Here is a 15,987-nt window from a genome sequence, read left to right as displayed (position 1 = left end):
ACCCAGGCTGTCCCACACCTCAGCCAGGCTTGTGCCTCAGGGTCTGCTGCTCCTCCTGGCTCTGGCGTCCCCTGTTTCTCCTAGGCTCGTCTCCCACAGTGGAGCCATCAGGAGTTGAAGTGAGTCCTTCCCATTCCCCAACACCGGCCCAGCAGGCACTCCTGGAGTGCACCTGTCTGGTGCTGCCTTGCTGGGTTCTGTGGGTTGGACGGGCTGCCCTATGCAGAATCCCCACGTGACTGTCCCTGGCTCTGCCGGGGTGCTGTTGACGTCTCTGGAGAGCTTTCGTGAGAGTGCTGCTCTCTGAAAGGTTGCAGAAACTGTGGGTATGCTGATTGCAGGGGGTGCCATGGCTCCCGTGGGAGCTCTTTGCAGGGCCTGGCTGCCCGGTGAGTTTGGCCAACATGCTGGTGGCTCCACACGTGCTTGTTAGGCACAGGCTTTACAAACACCCGTGGCCTCTGAGCTCTGTGGTGGACAGAGTTGTGCCGTGTCAGGACTTGGTTTTGTCCCTCGGTGTGTGAACCCCGTTTTCTTCATGGATGTCTGGTGAGAGGAATCTCTAGACGTTATAGTGAAATTCCTCTGGTGGAGAATGTCTCTAATATCCATTTAAAGAGTTAGTGAGACCATGCTCTGTTCACTCCACGGGGCGCTGACCTGGAGCCTGCTGAGCGTGATGCCCTTGCCTGCTGCAGGAATGACCCCTCAGGAGGATGCCTCCCACCGTGACTGAGGGCTCCTGCTTCTCCCTTCTACTCTGTCGGGTTTTGCTTCATGTGCTGGTCTGTTCCTGCAGGAGCGAATATTTGCTGTTGTTCTACCTGCCTGCCATATTGAATCTGCCTGTCTCCCGTAGCCTGCTGTGGTGTGAAGTGAGGTTTTTGGAGAGAGCATGCAGCAGACCAGGAGCTCCCCCTCGGGCCTGTCTTAGGGTGGCTGACCACTTGGTCTGAAGCCGCCTGTCTTCTGTCTTATGGTCTCTTCTGTGCTGCTTCCTGCAGGATGAGTTTCGTATTCAGTTGACTTTTTGGAGTGAAGTGTTCCGACGCCTTCCTGGCGTCCTTTGCGGGATTCTATGTCTATTTCCCTGCGGTTGCCATGGGGATCACACGTGGCATCCTGGAGTCAGAGCACTGTGACTCCCGTTCGCTGTCCACTCCAACTCTCCCGCAGGCTGCGCTCGGCTTCTCTCTGCTCGTCCCTTCAGGGTCGAGGTCCAGGATCCCCTGTGTCCTGAGAACGTAAACTGATGATCCTGAAGCACATTCATCTCTCGCATCACGTGGAAAGCCGAAGCTGAGGTGTCCACAGCCTTGGGGGCGCTACCTTCGTTGGGGCCTGACTTGCCCTGATGAGCTCCACCTCTCCGCGGGCCCCAGATTCCCGCCTGGAACCCTCTGGCTCCACCCTGTGGGGCTCCCTGGAGCCCTTCTGCAGGGCAGGGGCAGTGGTAGCAATTCCCCAGCTTTGTTCGCACTGCGTCCATCTCTCCTTCACTTTGGAAGGGCAGTTCTGCCCATGCGGGATACTCAGCCCAGAGGGCTTTTGTTCCCTGGGCATCTGCTGGGTCTCACTGAGGCCGCCCTGGGTGTGGGTCTTTGAGTTTGTTTCCCTGGAACTCACTGAGACCCGTGGACGTCCACTGCTCTTCCTCCAGGTCTGGCCAGCTCCCAGCATCCTCCCTCCTTCCTCCTTCTCTCTGCCCACCTCGCTCTGCTCCTTCGGAGACTCTCCCAGGCACAGATTGGTCTGCTCAGGGTCCTGCAGGTAGGCAGGCCTGTCCACGGTTCCACCGTCTCCTTCTCCTTCTGTTCCTCAGACTCAGCCCTCCATTGCAAAGCCTTCGGGGCCTGCCTCTCCTGCTCAGAGCTGCCCTGCAGTCTTTCTGGTGAATTTTCACCTCGCTGCCTTTACTTCCCAGCTCAGAATTCCTCTTTGGCTTCCCCCCCAGGTTCCTCTCTGTGCAGAACTGCCGGTCTATCTGGTCCTCTCCTCTTGGCTCCCTTTCTTCTGTGAGGCAGCGTTCTGTCTTCCCTGGGTGACTGCTTCTTCTGATTTTTTTCTTCCACTGGGCCATACTGAGCTGTTTGTTTTAGGTCCATGATTTTCTTTATTGAAAATGACATTTAAATCAATAATGTGGAACCTCTGGACATCAGAGTCTCCCCTTCTCCCTGGGTTGGCCAGTTTTTGTTCATTTTGTTTTGATTGCTGCAGGTCGTCTCTGCGAGGATCCGCCTGGGAGGTGACTTAGACCCTTCTCAGGTCTTCCAGAGCCGCTCCTTCAGCCTACCCTGTCTTTCTGATTTCCTGATATGTTCAGTTGTTTTGCAGTGTCTGACTCCAAAAGGGGGAAAAGAGAAAAATTAAGATGTGTGGGAACTCCAGCCCTTCAATTCATGGCCGTCATTCTGCTGAAGGTTGAGGGTTTGCAGCCATGGTCAGGGCTAGCCATGATGGCCTCAGCTCTTGGCACCCATGTGATCAGCAGCCTGTAGCCAGAGTGCAAGTCCTGGCACGTGGGTAGAAGATTCCCCCCATCCACCCCGGTTCTGCAAGCCACGTGGACACTGCCTGGGACAACTGCAGCCCCAGGGGAGGCTACTACATTCTAGGCACTCAGAGCTAACAAATTGCACAACTTACCATCCGAGTCCTGGCAGACTCCAGAGCTCTAACACTGTAACCACAGATTGACCTTGCCCTGCAACCCTTGCCCAAGTGGGGAGATGAATGCTTGCTCCTTCCTGCACCACCATGTCGAGAATCGTCTCCTCTGGGCCGCGATGACTGGCCTGGCACTGGATACTGTCCCCATATCCAGCACAGAGCAAATGTGACTAATGGAGGAGACCTGCCCTGAATTAGGCTTGTCCAGCCAGGCTGGGCAACCGAGGAGGCTCAGAAACCAGCACATGGGTAAAACTTCACTTTTCTCCCTTTAGGGTGCCCAGAATCTGAGAGTAAATTGGCATATGACAGAAAAGCAGGAGAGTAGCATGCAGGTTTTATATGGCACAGGAGTCCTCGTAGGACATGAAGACCAAGAGAAGCAGCTGGAGTCCCATAGTTAACTCAGCACTGCAAAGCGTGGAGGGTGAAGGCCTGACTCAGTTCCGTGGCAGGCGCAGGGGATCAGCAGCCCCTCCAGGTCTGTGCAATGCTATCTCAGTCTCTGTGTCTGGTTCTTGAGAATTTGGTGTGCTTTTTCCTTCTGGTTCACGAAGAGGGTCTTTTTCAAGGGAACAAATCTGTCTGAAGGTCTGGGTGTGTTTGTACCTCTGCTGCTCCTTCTAAGGGCCTTCACCCGGAGTGGTCAGCGCACCAAGTGGCTGACCTCAACCTTTCATGGCAAATGTCCTCCCAGGCCCCACGGGTCATGGATGCAGAATGGACCCTGTGCTGCAGGTTGTCCCCCTGGCAGACCACAGATGGCACCTCTTGGTTGAAAGCTGCAGGTTCCTGTGCCTTAGCTCTGCAGAACTGCAGGTGTCCGAGCTGAGGTTCCGGGAGCATCAGGTCAGAAAAGAGGCCCTGCCACTGGGACAGAAATACATGGGTGGCTTCTATCTGGTTGCTGCTAGAGATGCTGGCCCTGAAAGAACGGGGTGCCGATCCAGAAGTCAGGAAAGTGGGCCCAGCACCGGGTCCCCTGCTCTGAGGCTGCTGCTGTCTCCTCGGCGAGATCAGCCCTCCTGCTTTGGCCTCTTCTCAAGATGCAGCCCAGCTGACCAGCAGCTCCTTGCCCATCACCTCGGGGTGCCCCCACAGCTTGGGCGTCATGAAGCTATTTCTCCAGCCCAAAGGAGCCAGCTGCCACCCATGGGGTCCATTGGCACATGAGGTATGCCCAGCCTCTCTCATGCTACTCGCTCATCTCGGGGGCTCCTCCCTCTGCTCAGCAGCTCCTTCAAAGCCTCTCTCTGCCAAAACCTTAGTGTCCATGGAAGGGCCTCAGTGTAAGCCATCAGGGCCTTCAGCGGGGACCCGGTGCTGAGAGCTGTATTCCAATCTGAATCTGCAGGAAGATCCCCAGACCTGGGCTCTTGCTCCCCCAGGTGCAACTGCCACGTGGTGGCCTTGAGAACACACCCAGGCAGCCACTGCCAGGCTCACAGAAGCCAGGTGGGCAGTGGAATAAGGACAGTCCTCCCAGCAGACAGCCTCTCCCTCCTACCTTTGGGTAGGAGAGTTGAGATCTTGGAATTCTGTTCCTATTAATGGCACAGGAGACAGTGCCAGAAGGTTCAGGGGAGAAATGATTGGATTGTGAGAGCCTTAACCCAAGCAGATATTCGATCCATGGTGGGATTAGTTGAGTGGGAGCTGAGGCGGGTGGGTGTGGCGGGAGGAGGTGGACACTGGGGGCGTGGCTCTGGGGTACGTATCTGTATCTGGTGAGTTGAGTCTCTTCTTGCTGATGGTGTGAGATGGTGAGTGGCATCTCTCTCTGCTTCCTGATCATGTGAGGTGCAACCACTGTCTCTCGCCATGATGTCCTGCCTCACCTCGACCCCCAAGGAATGGAGCCTGCTGTCGGTGGACTGAGACCCCTGAAGCCGTGAGCCCCCAGGCAACCTTTCCCCCTCCTTTGTTGTTCTGGCTGGACCCTGCGGTCAGCGGGAAAGCCCGACGGACACACATGCTCGGGACAGGAACACCTTAACCCTGAGCACGCAGCATGGACACTAGTGCAAGCCCCGCCCTTCCTCTGCCAAGACCCTCTTCCCAGGGCCGTGCCTGAGTGCTTCGGGCAGACTCCTGCTGCAGCTGACTCCCCACGTGGGCAGAGAAGTGCTGCCAGCTGCCATGGCACCACCAGCTGTGAGGCGCACACACAGGACCCCGAGGAGACGGGGGAGGCCGTGCTTTCCCAAGTGTGGACTCACTGTTCTGCCAGTCCCAGTCCTCAGAGGACGACCGTAGGAGGGCAGACTCCCAGGGGCCCTGGTCGCCCAGTCCCAAATCCTCACACCTTAAGGAGCACACAGCCTCCTGAGAGGCGGCAGCCACCGAGCTCTGCCCCTCCAGAGGCTCCCAGATTGTAAGCCCCCAGCTGTGGTGCCACCAAGGGCATGCACAGACAGGCCCGGGGCCCCCAGGCAGGTCTCTGGGCATAGGGGGACCTGCCGGCCCTGAGTCCCAGGCTGTGTCCTCTGCTTTGCTGGTGTGTGTGGTGCTGTTTCCCAACCACACCTGGGAGCCGTTGTTGTATTGCCTTTGGTCAGAGCCAAACTGTTGTTGCCTCCCACAGAGGCTAGCTGGGGTCACATTCTACCAAACCTGTGAAACAAAGTACATCCTGTCCTGAGGGTCCTGAGGCCACCAGCGCACCAGGAGCATGCACTTCAGACTGGCTTCCCCAGGCTGTGGTTGCAGAAGAGGACAGCTGCAAGACGGGCTGTTTCAAGGTGGGGAAATAGGAGGGAGAATAAGGAGTGTTCTCAGAGAGTGGGCTCAGGTCAACGGCTTCCCAGTCCACACTGATCCAGGGCCCTTCCCCGCCCCACTGTAGAGATGCACTTGGTCTGGATGTTGTTGCAATTCCTGGGATGCTAAACTGAGCATAGCTGGTGAGCACCCCACTCTGTCCCACTGGGCGGAGCACCAGCTGACCTGAGGCGTGGACCCCACCCAGGGGCTAGGGTGAGGGCCAGTGGTTACATGGAGCCCAGCACGTGTGCTTCCCAGCTATCCTCAGGCTTGGTAACCTTCCATGGCCCCAATTCCTTGACCAAAGTGCAGTAGTGAGCAGGGTTGTCTGAGGATCATACAAGGAGGAGAAACCACGTGAGCTCCCAGTGTGGTGCAGGGCCCAGAGTAGCCACCTGCCCTGCTCAGTACGTCCTGCCTACGTCTATGCCCGGTTTCCAGTCTCTGCAGCACCAGGCCTGGCACATGTACAGGGTAAATAAATGCAGCAGGGAGGGTCGGGGGTGTGGGTAGAACTAGGTGATACAGGCCTTAGAGTAATGCACCCCAGCACCTGGATATGGCCAGATTAAACATGACAGTACAAGGCCAGCCCTGGTGCTCTACCAGGAAAATTACCAGGGCTGCATCTGGCATTGGAATTGCCTAGGGACATTCTCCAGCATCTGGTAGGGGCCTGTGTCCCCAGGGCAGTGTCCTCCTTCTCCTGATGTCAACTTATACACCAAGTCGTCCAAAGTGTGCACAAACCAATTCTCACCTGTGCTCAGAATCTTAATAAAGAACATGCCTCTCCATGCAATAAAAGTCATTCAACTGTGTCACCTTCATGTCAGAAAATTATATTTTGGGAAAGACTGAGCTCAAGATTTTAAAGGACCCCTGGAAAGGGGCCAGTCTTCTGGCTGCCTCCACCTTGTCCTGGGGAGTGATGCGTACAGAGGCTTACAGAACAGCTGAGCGGCCAGATCAGAGCACATCATCGGGATCAGGGTCCGGGAGAGGACATGAGGGTGTCCAGGCTGTGTCTCGGCTGCTGACTGTTGGTGGCTCCATTATAGTCACACAACATGCAGTAGACAACAGCTTTATTTTAGCTGTTTCTTTACAAAGAAAACTGACATAATATTGTAACAAGAATGAACACATGCTTTTCCAACCTTCTGTATCAAAAACGCTCCGCACACCACACAGGGCGGGCAGGGAAGCCTGCTCACAAGTGAGTCCCATGGCCGCTGGCCAACGCAGGCCCATCCCAGCAGACATGATCATGAGAATCAGACAGACCACGTGTGCAGACAGGAAGCCAGAAAGAGAGCCCAGGGCCAGCTTGCTCTTTATGACAGCCCATTCCCCAGATCCAGCCGGGGCCCCATGGCAGCACTGTGACCTCATCTGCACCTCCTCAACACCACTGGGGAACAGGATCCCAGCACATGAGCCCTTGGGAGACTCACTTACCCCAGAACACAGGTTGCTTCTGAGGCCCAGGGCTCTCCACACCATCGGGAGCAAAGGCCCAGGGTTCTTGCTGCATCTGGAGATGCAGGCTCCATCCTGGGGGGCTGCTGCTGCTGGCCCAGGCCCCACTCAGAACCACCTTAGTGAGGCTGCACCAAGGAGCACCTAGCCCCACAGCACAGGAGGGTGGACCTGGACTTCTAGGCACAGGCTGCAGCGGACCTAACTGGCCCTGGCCATCCCCACTGTGACAGCCTCGTAGTGCATGCTGGGAAAGAAGGTAGAGGGTTTGAGGGGGCCTGTGCTGGCAGTGCCCACCAGTGTGAAGGTACAGCTCTGTTAGCGGTTGCAGGGTGATCCCACAGGGATCTCTGTTTTGCTGAGCTCGGTGTACTTGGCCCTGGCCTGTGAGCACTCAGCTCCTGGGGACACAGGCCGAGCTAGGCCCCAGGTGCAGCTGTGCAGAGACCCGAGCCGAGGACTCAAGTTCTGGGCCAGGTAGCAGTGGGCAGGGACCCAGACAGAAGAGAAGCAGCAAGCCATCTATGCAGTATTCTGTGTCTGAAGCCAGGCAGATCACAGTGGAGGACCCAAGAAAATGCTGTCAACAGGTAGGGATATTTCAGGGCATTTGGTCAGAGAGCGCATAGCAGGGATTTTGCTATACCTGTCAGGGTCCAGGCCCTTGGGTAGTGTCAGGGGCTAAGGAACCTCTCGAGAGGCCAGTGTTGAGGCCCAGGACCTGGGGACACAGCGGAGCTCCCCTAGAGTACAGGCCCTGGGGGGCTGTACAGGACCCAGAGGCTGAGACAACCCCCACAGCAGGAAATCGAGGACCCCAGCTGGGCCCCACAGTGTTAATGGTTTCTGTTGCCCTGCTCCACCTGGACCACCAAGCAGTTAGTCCAGGACCTCCTGCAAAGCTGACCCTCGGTGCTCATGGGCCAGAACAGCCAGGCTGTGCCCTGCAGGCCCCCGGCACAGCACCACCAGCAAGTCCTCACACAAGGGGCCACAGCTCTTCCTCTGTGATGCTGTGGCAGACCAGCAGCAGGAAGCAGAGATGGGCATTCAGGCCAAAACCTTGCTTCCAATCACAGAGACAGTAATTAGGTTTACCCAAACAAGGACTGTGGAAAGACACGGGCAGCTGAGTCCTATCCTCCAAAAGAAAAAGGCCAACCCAGCAGGTTGGAAAGGAGAGAGGAGCCCTGTACCCCCAGCCCTCAGGGGGGACACACCCCTCCTCCTCCACCTCCCCTCTCCCCCAGCCCTCAGGTGAGACACACCCCTCCTCCTCCACCTCCCCTCTCCCCCAGCCATCAGGTGGGACACACCCCTCCTCCTCCACCTCCCCTCTCCCCCAGCCCTCAGGGGGGACACACCCCTCCTCCTCCACCTCCCCTCTCCCCAGCCCTCAGGGGGGACACACCCCTCCTCCTCCACCTCCCCTCTCCCCCAGCCCTCAGGGGGGACACACCCCTCCTCCTCCACCTCCCCTCTCCCCCAGCCCTCAGGGGGGACACACCCCTCCTCCTCCACCTCCCCTCTCCCCAGCCCTCAGGGGGGACACACCCCTCCTCCTCCACCTCCCCTCTCCCCCAGCCCTCAGGGGGGACACACCCCTCCTCCTCCACCTCCCCTCTCCCCAGCCCTCAGGGGGGACACACCCCTCCTCCTCCACCTCCCCTCTCCCCCAGCCCTCAGGGGGGACACACCCCTCCTCCTCCACCTCCCCTGTACCCCCAGCCCTCAGGGGGGACACACCCCTCCTCCTCCACCTCCCCTCTCCCCCAGCCCTCAGGTGGGACACACCCCTCCTCCTCCACCTCCCCTCTCCCCAGCCCTCAGGGGGGACACACCCACCTGAGAACATGGCCTGCACCTGCTGCAGTGAGCCCCAGAGAGGTGCCCTGCACCCGAGGGTCTGCCTGACACACTGTAGAGGCCCCTGAGAGACCCTACTGCATTGTGGGTGCTTGCTGACCCGCAGGCTGGACAATTCCTCACCCACATCCGCACTGAGATCGCCTCAGACTATGGCTCTGGAGAGCGCTGTCTGGGACCCCCCTGCCCCCCAGCACCCAAATCACAGCCATGGGCTGGATGGCTGAACCCTCTCTCAGGACATGGAGACAGGGCCACCAAGTCTGCACCCTTCCAAACCCAGGGCACAGTTGCTTCCAGACGCCACTGTGTGCTACTCACGAAACCCACATGGTGCACACATCTATGCCGGGGCTGCATGGCTGTGGCTCTGCCAGGCCCTCTGCAAACAGGTCCCGAGCCAGAATCGCGAACCAGCGCTTCACACACTTTGACAGAATCGAAGAAGCATGATAATGTTCAGGGCTAAATTTGGCTGTAATTACTGTGAACCGAATAAATCAGAAGGAGCAAAGATATTTCTCTAAAATCTCAGAGCAGGGAAGAGAATGTGAACACCCATCCCTGCCTCAGAAAATTTATCCTGAAAGCAAAGTCCAGAAGGTCCCTGTGAAGAGAAGGGAGAGGGCCTCACTGCCCCCAGGGCCCTCACCCACTCCTGCTTGAGTCCCAGAACCTGGAAGCTTGTACCCTCCAGACAGGACGGGACTGGATTCTTCTCCAGAGAAGTTGAGGTGCCAGGGGACAGACTTGCAGTTTCCATACTATGCCACTGTCCCCATCCTGGCTTAGGACTCTAGCAATCTTCCAGTGATTTAACACAAGTGACACCACTGGTTAGGGCTTGTCCTTCACACAGAGTGGCCCAGAATCAGGACCCATGCTGGCATCAGTTTGTTTTGTTTTTTTTTAATATTCTAGGATGAAAAGAAATGTTATATTCATGAAACAAGAACAGAATGCCCCTCACAAAGAGCCAAAAACTTACCATGGAGAGGGGCCAGCAGAACAACAAATGAAGGAAGATGGTAAGGGCTGAGGAAATCTCCCTGACATGAAGACCAAAGTCACAGAGAAGTGGGAAGCAAGGCCAAAGGGGCAAGAAAGTTAGAAGGCACATCCTGGAGTTGCACGGTGAGGAACTTCAGGAAGGAGAGAGACACAGGAAGGCTCTCTGCTGAACAGCAGAATCCTCAGCTCCACAGGCTCAGTGACCTGCACACTTTCTAGAATAGGGCCGAGGAGGATGGAGCCCCTGCCCGTGAACTTCAGACTGCCAAGGACACGCCCAGAGCCAAAGGTGTGAACTAAGACAGCAATGCCAGGTGCCCTCAGGGGAGAAGGGGGTAAAGGTCAGCACATCTCAGGCCTCACAGCAGGGAGGGGCCTTAAAGAGAAGGAGGGTATGGTTTAAACGAGGGTGAAATTCACGTCTCATGCACTTAGCTACTTTAAAGTGCCTGATTCATTTAGTGCATTCACAGTGCCGTGTCACTGTCGTGCCTGATGGCAGAGCATTCCATCACCCCGAAGAGAAGCACCCACCCCCATGGCAGTCACTCCCATCCCCACAGCCCTCCTGGCCCCTGGCAAGGGCCACCCTGCTTGCTGTCTACATTGCACACACCACGTTTGTGGACTCCTCCCATCGGGCTCCTCTCACTCAGCCCAAGTGGAATCAGGGAGGGGCTGAGGGTCTCTAAAATGATGGGGGGTGGGGGGCTTGCAAACCTCTCCCCTAGGAAATGCAGAAGGCTTAGCCCACTCCTCAGCTGGGCTTGGCACCACAGCCGCCCTGCAGTGTAGGACTCATCCATGAGCCGTCCTAATGGGACCTACCCCTGCAACTTTAGGGTCCAGGGCCCATGACACATGGTACTTATGGCTCCAGGCCTGCGGTCCCCTGGGGGGTCAGCCAACAGCCAACAAGCCCTCCCCTCCCTCTCCCTCTCTCCCTCACTCTCCTCTCCCTCCCTCTCTCACTCTCTCCCTCTCTCCCCCTCCCTCTCCCTCTCCCTCCCTCTCTCCCTCTCCCTCCCTCTCTCACTCTCTCCCTCTCTCCCCCTCCCTCTCCCTCTCCCTCCCTCTCTCCCTCTCCCTCCCTCTCTCCCTCTCCCTCCCTCTCTCCCTCTCCCTCTCCCTCCCTCTCCCTCTCCCTCCCCCTCTCTCTCTCCCTCTCCCCCCCTCCCTCTCCCTCTCCCTCCCTCTCCTCTCCCTCCCTCTCTCCCTCTCCCTCCCTCTCTCCCTCTCCCTCTCCCTCCCTCTCCTCTCCCCCCTCTCTCCCCCTCTCCCCTCTCTCCCTCTCCCCCACCACAGCAGTCACCTGCCTTGCCAGGTACACCCAGGTTGGTTTGATGGAAAAGCTATTTTCCCACTATTCTAAACCAATAGGCAGACATTTTTGCTGGGATTGCTCCTCCGCTGTCCCAGAGTTCAGCACCTCCACAGTTTCCTCTGGTCTTGAGCCTGATGTTTGGGGCTGGGGTTTGACATGCTGCTGCCTGTGGAGTGGCTTCCCAAGGTGACTTCTCCCCAGAGAAGAATGGCCATCAGCGTGGCTGGCCAGGCCTATCTGTGGCCTCCAGAATCAGGTGTCTGAGTGCCAACTCCTCCTGAGTTGTGTTTCTACTGACATTTTCCCTGCAGAACTGGAGGGGTCACCAAGCACAGGTACAGACGTGCTTCTGGAGAACACGAGGCCACTCGGACTTTCATTCTTTATTTCTGCCTTGCTTGCGATTTCACATTTTGTAATCTCTATTTCCATAAATATGTTCAGGGGAAGTTTTTAAAGGATTATTTTTGCCTTGAAGCAAAAACAAGGGAAACTCCTGTTTTAAAATGTCGATACTGACGCTCGCAGTGTCCGTGCTGGTGGAGTTGACGGCCTGGACATAGAAATCATTTCGGACAGCTGGGTCTCCACCATCTGTGTAAGGGGAACATGTGACAAGCCTGGGCATTGCAGGTCTGGGCTACCACTGAGCACGGGGCCTGGCGCCCAGCCTGAAAAGAGAGGGGCTCAGAGCTGCCGCAGTCTCCTGGCCCTGAACCCCACAGGGCAGCGCTGGAGCAGGCAGGACAGCTGCAGAGAAGCAACCATCCAAAGGGCCTGTGGCCCGCCTGCCCCCCCCCCCCCCCATCATGGGTCTTCCCTTCCTGCCCTGGCTCAGAATTGGGTTTCCTGCCATGGCCCCCAGCCACCCTCTGGTGCCCCCATAGGCTCCTGCAGCTCGGCCCAGTACCTGAGCCCAACCACTCCTATGCCTCCGGGAGCTGAGGCAGCTTCTCTGGTTCCTCATGGGAGACCAGTGAGCAGAGCTGGTCCCCACGTCCAGGGTCACCACGGGTCATCCTCCATGCCAACTTCAGCTGTGGCTTCGTGGGTCCTGGGCGCCAGCCCAGGCCTTGGGTTCTGGTGGGTCCCCCGTGAGAGGAAGCTGCCATCCCTGCGGGGCCTGCTGGCTCAGGCACAGGGTCGCTCCCTGTCCCCCTAGCGCCTCACCCTCTGGGTTACGTGCCTGACCCTGCAGTTGCTCTTTCACTCTGTTGCTGTTAGAAGAGTGGGTGTCACTGGCAGCTCGTAAGAAGAAGGATCTCCCTGGTGTGGGAGAGTCCAACTGTCCTGTGCCCCCCCCCGGGGGGGGGCTGTCCTGGGAACAGGATCAGCTGCCTGGGCCCTGAAAGTGATGGACTCAGCAGCTGCCCACAGGTCCTGTCCCTTCAGTGGTTCTTCTCAGCCAGGGACGTGTCCTCGCTGGGCTACGTGGATTCCTGTCCGTGAAGGGGCTTCTGCAAGAGCCCAGGTAAGACCCGAGCCTGGACGTCCCCTGTGAAGTGCCACACAGCTGCAGGAAACAGGAGGAGGCCCGGAGGAGGCAGAGCAGCCCAAGCTGGGAGCGGGGAGGAGCTTCCGGAAGGTGGTTTCTGACTTAGATAAAGCACCCAATGCTCAAGTAGAAGGGAGTTTTTAAATCTGGGGTTTTATATTTAATGGAAATGATGAATCATCAAGTAGCCAGTTTGCAACTTTTGCTAAAATAAGGCAGGCTTTCTGTGGCCAGGAGCCAGGTTATCCTGGGCCGTGGCTCCCTAGTGGGCCTCAGGGAATGCTGGCCCTGGAGATACCGCCGGTCACTGGTGATGAGTTCTGCTCCCTCAAATGCTGAAGTACAACATTAGAGAAGCTGGCCCTGCATCATGGCAGGTGGCTCTCTGGGCTCCCAGCTCTCACGCTAATTATGCTGCCAAGTTGGCGTCCAGGGGCCAAGCAGCTGGTTCAGGCCTCCCTACCTGCCCACGGAGAGGCCTGCACAGGGCTGCTCCAGGCCACAGCCCTGGCCCCTGAGACACTGGGTGCTGGGCCCAGCAAGGTGGCCACTCCGTTTCTCTCTGTGATGAGCCAGAGAACCCATTGGGCTTGTGCTACAGAGGGGCACTGACTCTAGGACAAGGCGGCCACCCAGAGTCCCCTCACCAATGGTGTTCTCCACCTGTGCATGAGGCATGAGACACAGTCCCCTGCCACAAACTGTAGGGCCATGGCCACACTCCCCCTGGTCAGGGCTATGGCCACATGCTGTCACTGCCAGCCCTGACATGGGCTGGGTACAGGATGACCTAGGTCCTTAGGTGGAGCTCACAGGCCATGGCAGGACTCTCATGGCGGGGGGAACAGCTGTGTGCCCCATGGGCAGGAGCGCGTCACAGCCTCAGGGGACCTGGCCGTGCAGCTCGTCCAGAGCAGAAACCCCACCAATGGCTCCCTGGGTCTGCTGCAGCCCTCAGCTGCCTGCACCCAGGCAGTCTCCTCCATGGCTGCGAGACAGTCCCCTAATGCCTGTGACCCACGAAGGGCGAGCGGGCGGCTCCCGTTCCACCCACCCCACCACCCTGCTGTCCCCCATAGGAGGAGGCCGGGCGGACTCAGGACCCAGGAGTACCGTTCTACTGTTGCTCTTAAGTCAAGACCAAGGCTTGTGAGGGGCAAGGGCAAGATTGGAGGAGGCTTCAGGGTACCAGACTGGCTCAGTACCTCAAAAAAGGCTTGGGAAAGCCCAGCCTCACGGTGGCCTCTGGCCTCCAGCACAGATGTCACAGGCTGGGTGGCCTTGGGTCGCACGCAGGCCCAGGACTTGTTGCCCTGAAAAGTGGGCAGGGCCTGATCTGGAACATCTTTGCATATCCAGAAGCCACCAATGCCTGGGCTGCTTGTGGCGGGAGTCACCGTGGGGCTGGTGAGCCCTGGTTTCCCTCTGGGTCAAGACACTGGGGAGGCCCATGTCCGGCAGCCAGCCCCGGTCATCAGACTGGAAGACAGCAGGAGGGAGAGTTACCATGAACCCCACCCCCCAGGGTTCTACAGGTCCCCCTCAGCATGACTGGATCCATGGCACTGTGAAATGAGATCCCAGTGGCTTGAAGACGATTCTCCTAACTGCCCCAGAACGAGAACAGATGCCCAGGCCAGGGCAATCTCCCGGGAGCCATGTGAACACGGGCCAGCGTCAGAATGAGGCCAACACCCCAGAGCTGCGGAACATCTGTGGCCAGGCCTGCAGGAGAGCTGGGAAGGCGGCCCTGGAAAGGAGCTGCTCACCCGTGGGCCACATGGACTGCAGACGAGCAGCTCATGCCAGGGTCTCCCCACAAGCTCTCTCCGTAGCTCTGTCCAGGACAGTCCGTGTGACCCCAGGCAGGAGGTGTGTCTGAGTCCGTCCGTATGGCACTCGTCTCTGTACACGCCTGCAGCTCAGAGTCACATGGGTTGGGCCCTCATGGTCTGGGCATTCAGGTTGGGGGCTGGACTTTTGCTTCCAGAGGGGACCAGGCAGCCCATGCTTGGTGACCTGAGACCCTCTGAGAAGGAGCCACTCGGGACACCAGCACCTCAGATCCCAAGGCCACCGATGTCCACAGTGACCTGCAAGAAGCATCCTTTTGAGAGAAAGACCAGGCTGATGACTCTGCAGCTGGATGGCACAGTTCCCTGGCCAGAGTCCACCCCCACAAGGGTACCGCGATCACTGCTGTGCCCGCTGTGGCCTCTGTGACTTCGTGCCTTGTTGGGAAGCTCAGTTCCATGTACCCCAGGCCTCCATCTACATAGCCCGGCCACAGACCCCCCAGGATCTGGGGCTGAGGGGTCCTCGGGCAGGTCTGTGGCGCCGGACATGGGTCTGCCTGGAGGGTGCAACGGCGTGGGCCAGGCAACGGCGTGGGTGGGCAGTTCCTATGGCCCCAAGGGCGCCACAGCTTCAAGGCAGGGCAGGAGTCCCTGCAGTGCCCATCACCACTGTGGTCCTGGCAGCCTCCTGAGGCCCGCAAGGCTGCCTCGATGCGGCTCTCTGCAGGGAGCCTGATGGTCTCCTCCAGCACCTTAGACCCTCGTGCCCTGGTGGAGCCGGAGTCTTTAGGCTCCAGAATCCAGTTGCCCAGAGAAGCAGATCCTCCAGCGGCCTCTACGCTGGCCAAATGAGCCTGTTCACATTGCAGGCTGAGACCATGGAGTCTTGCACAGGACTGTGGCCCCGTGGCCCTCTTGGAGCATTAGGCAGCCACGGGCAGTGGCACCATTGCCTCCCTAGCATCCTGTGGCTTGTGCACATCAACAGGACCACGGACATGGCCCAGGCCATGTCATGCCCAAAGAGAATCTGAACAGCCCAAGGTCAACCCAGGTGGCGGCTTCGGGAGCCTGGAAACCCACTTCCATTACGTCTTCAGACAAAGCAGGCTCCTGAGCTGCACCCCAGGAGGTTTTGCTGCACCCCGCGCCAGGCCTGGGGCCAGAACATGCTGTTCCTCAATCCCGAGCATCAGCCACGCATTTATCCAAGGTGAGTAAGCCTGGGAACCCCGGGAGGCTGGGGAGGCCTGGAGCCCATCCCTCCCCGTGTCTCTTCAGGACCGGCTGAGCCTGCGTCTCTCATGAGCTCCTGGTGACACTGAGGTTGCTGGTCTGGGACCCCACTTTGAGAATCCCTGAAGACGAATAGAGAGTGGTCTCCCTGTACCTCTGTCCTCACCTCCCACATCCCTACTCCCCAGCCACCGGGAGACCTCCTGTGCCCACTGCTCTCACGGGCTGTGCTCAGGCCTCAGTCCACGAAAGGCACCCTTCAGAGTGGGAGTTGAAGTCGGGGGAATACCAGAGAACAAGCCCCCGGTCGGTCGGCCTCTCGGGAGCTGGGTTAGCCTGAA

The 15,987-nt window shown here is 58.3% G+C and overlaps 1 long non-coding RNA gene across 1 annotated transcript; it reads left to right on the top strand.

The window, feature by feature from the left end:
• Positions 1-2,865: 2,865 nt before the first annotated feature.
• LOC139705341 (uncharacterized) lies at positions 2,866-5,065 on the top strand. The gene is made up of 3 exons (XR_011707207.1): positions 2,866-3,154; positions 3,588-3,847; positions 4,474-5,065. It is a non-coding gene; the product is annotated as an uncharacterized lncRNA (long non-coding RNA).
• The last annotated feature ends 10,922 nt before the right edge of the window (positions 5,066-15,987 follow it).

The sequence above is a fragment of the Marmota flaviventris genome, chromosome 4, assembly GCF_047511675.1.
Source record: "Marmota flaviventris isolate mMarFla1 chromosome 4, mMarFla1.hap1, whole genome shotgun sequence".
In the NCBI taxonomy this organism is placed as follows: Eukaryota; Metazoa; Chordata; class Mammalia; order Rodentia; family Sciuridae; genus Marmota; species Marmota flaviventris.
The sequence above is the reverse complement of the archived record's forward strand: the minus strand, read 5'-3'. Positions and strand labels throughout refer to the sequence as shown.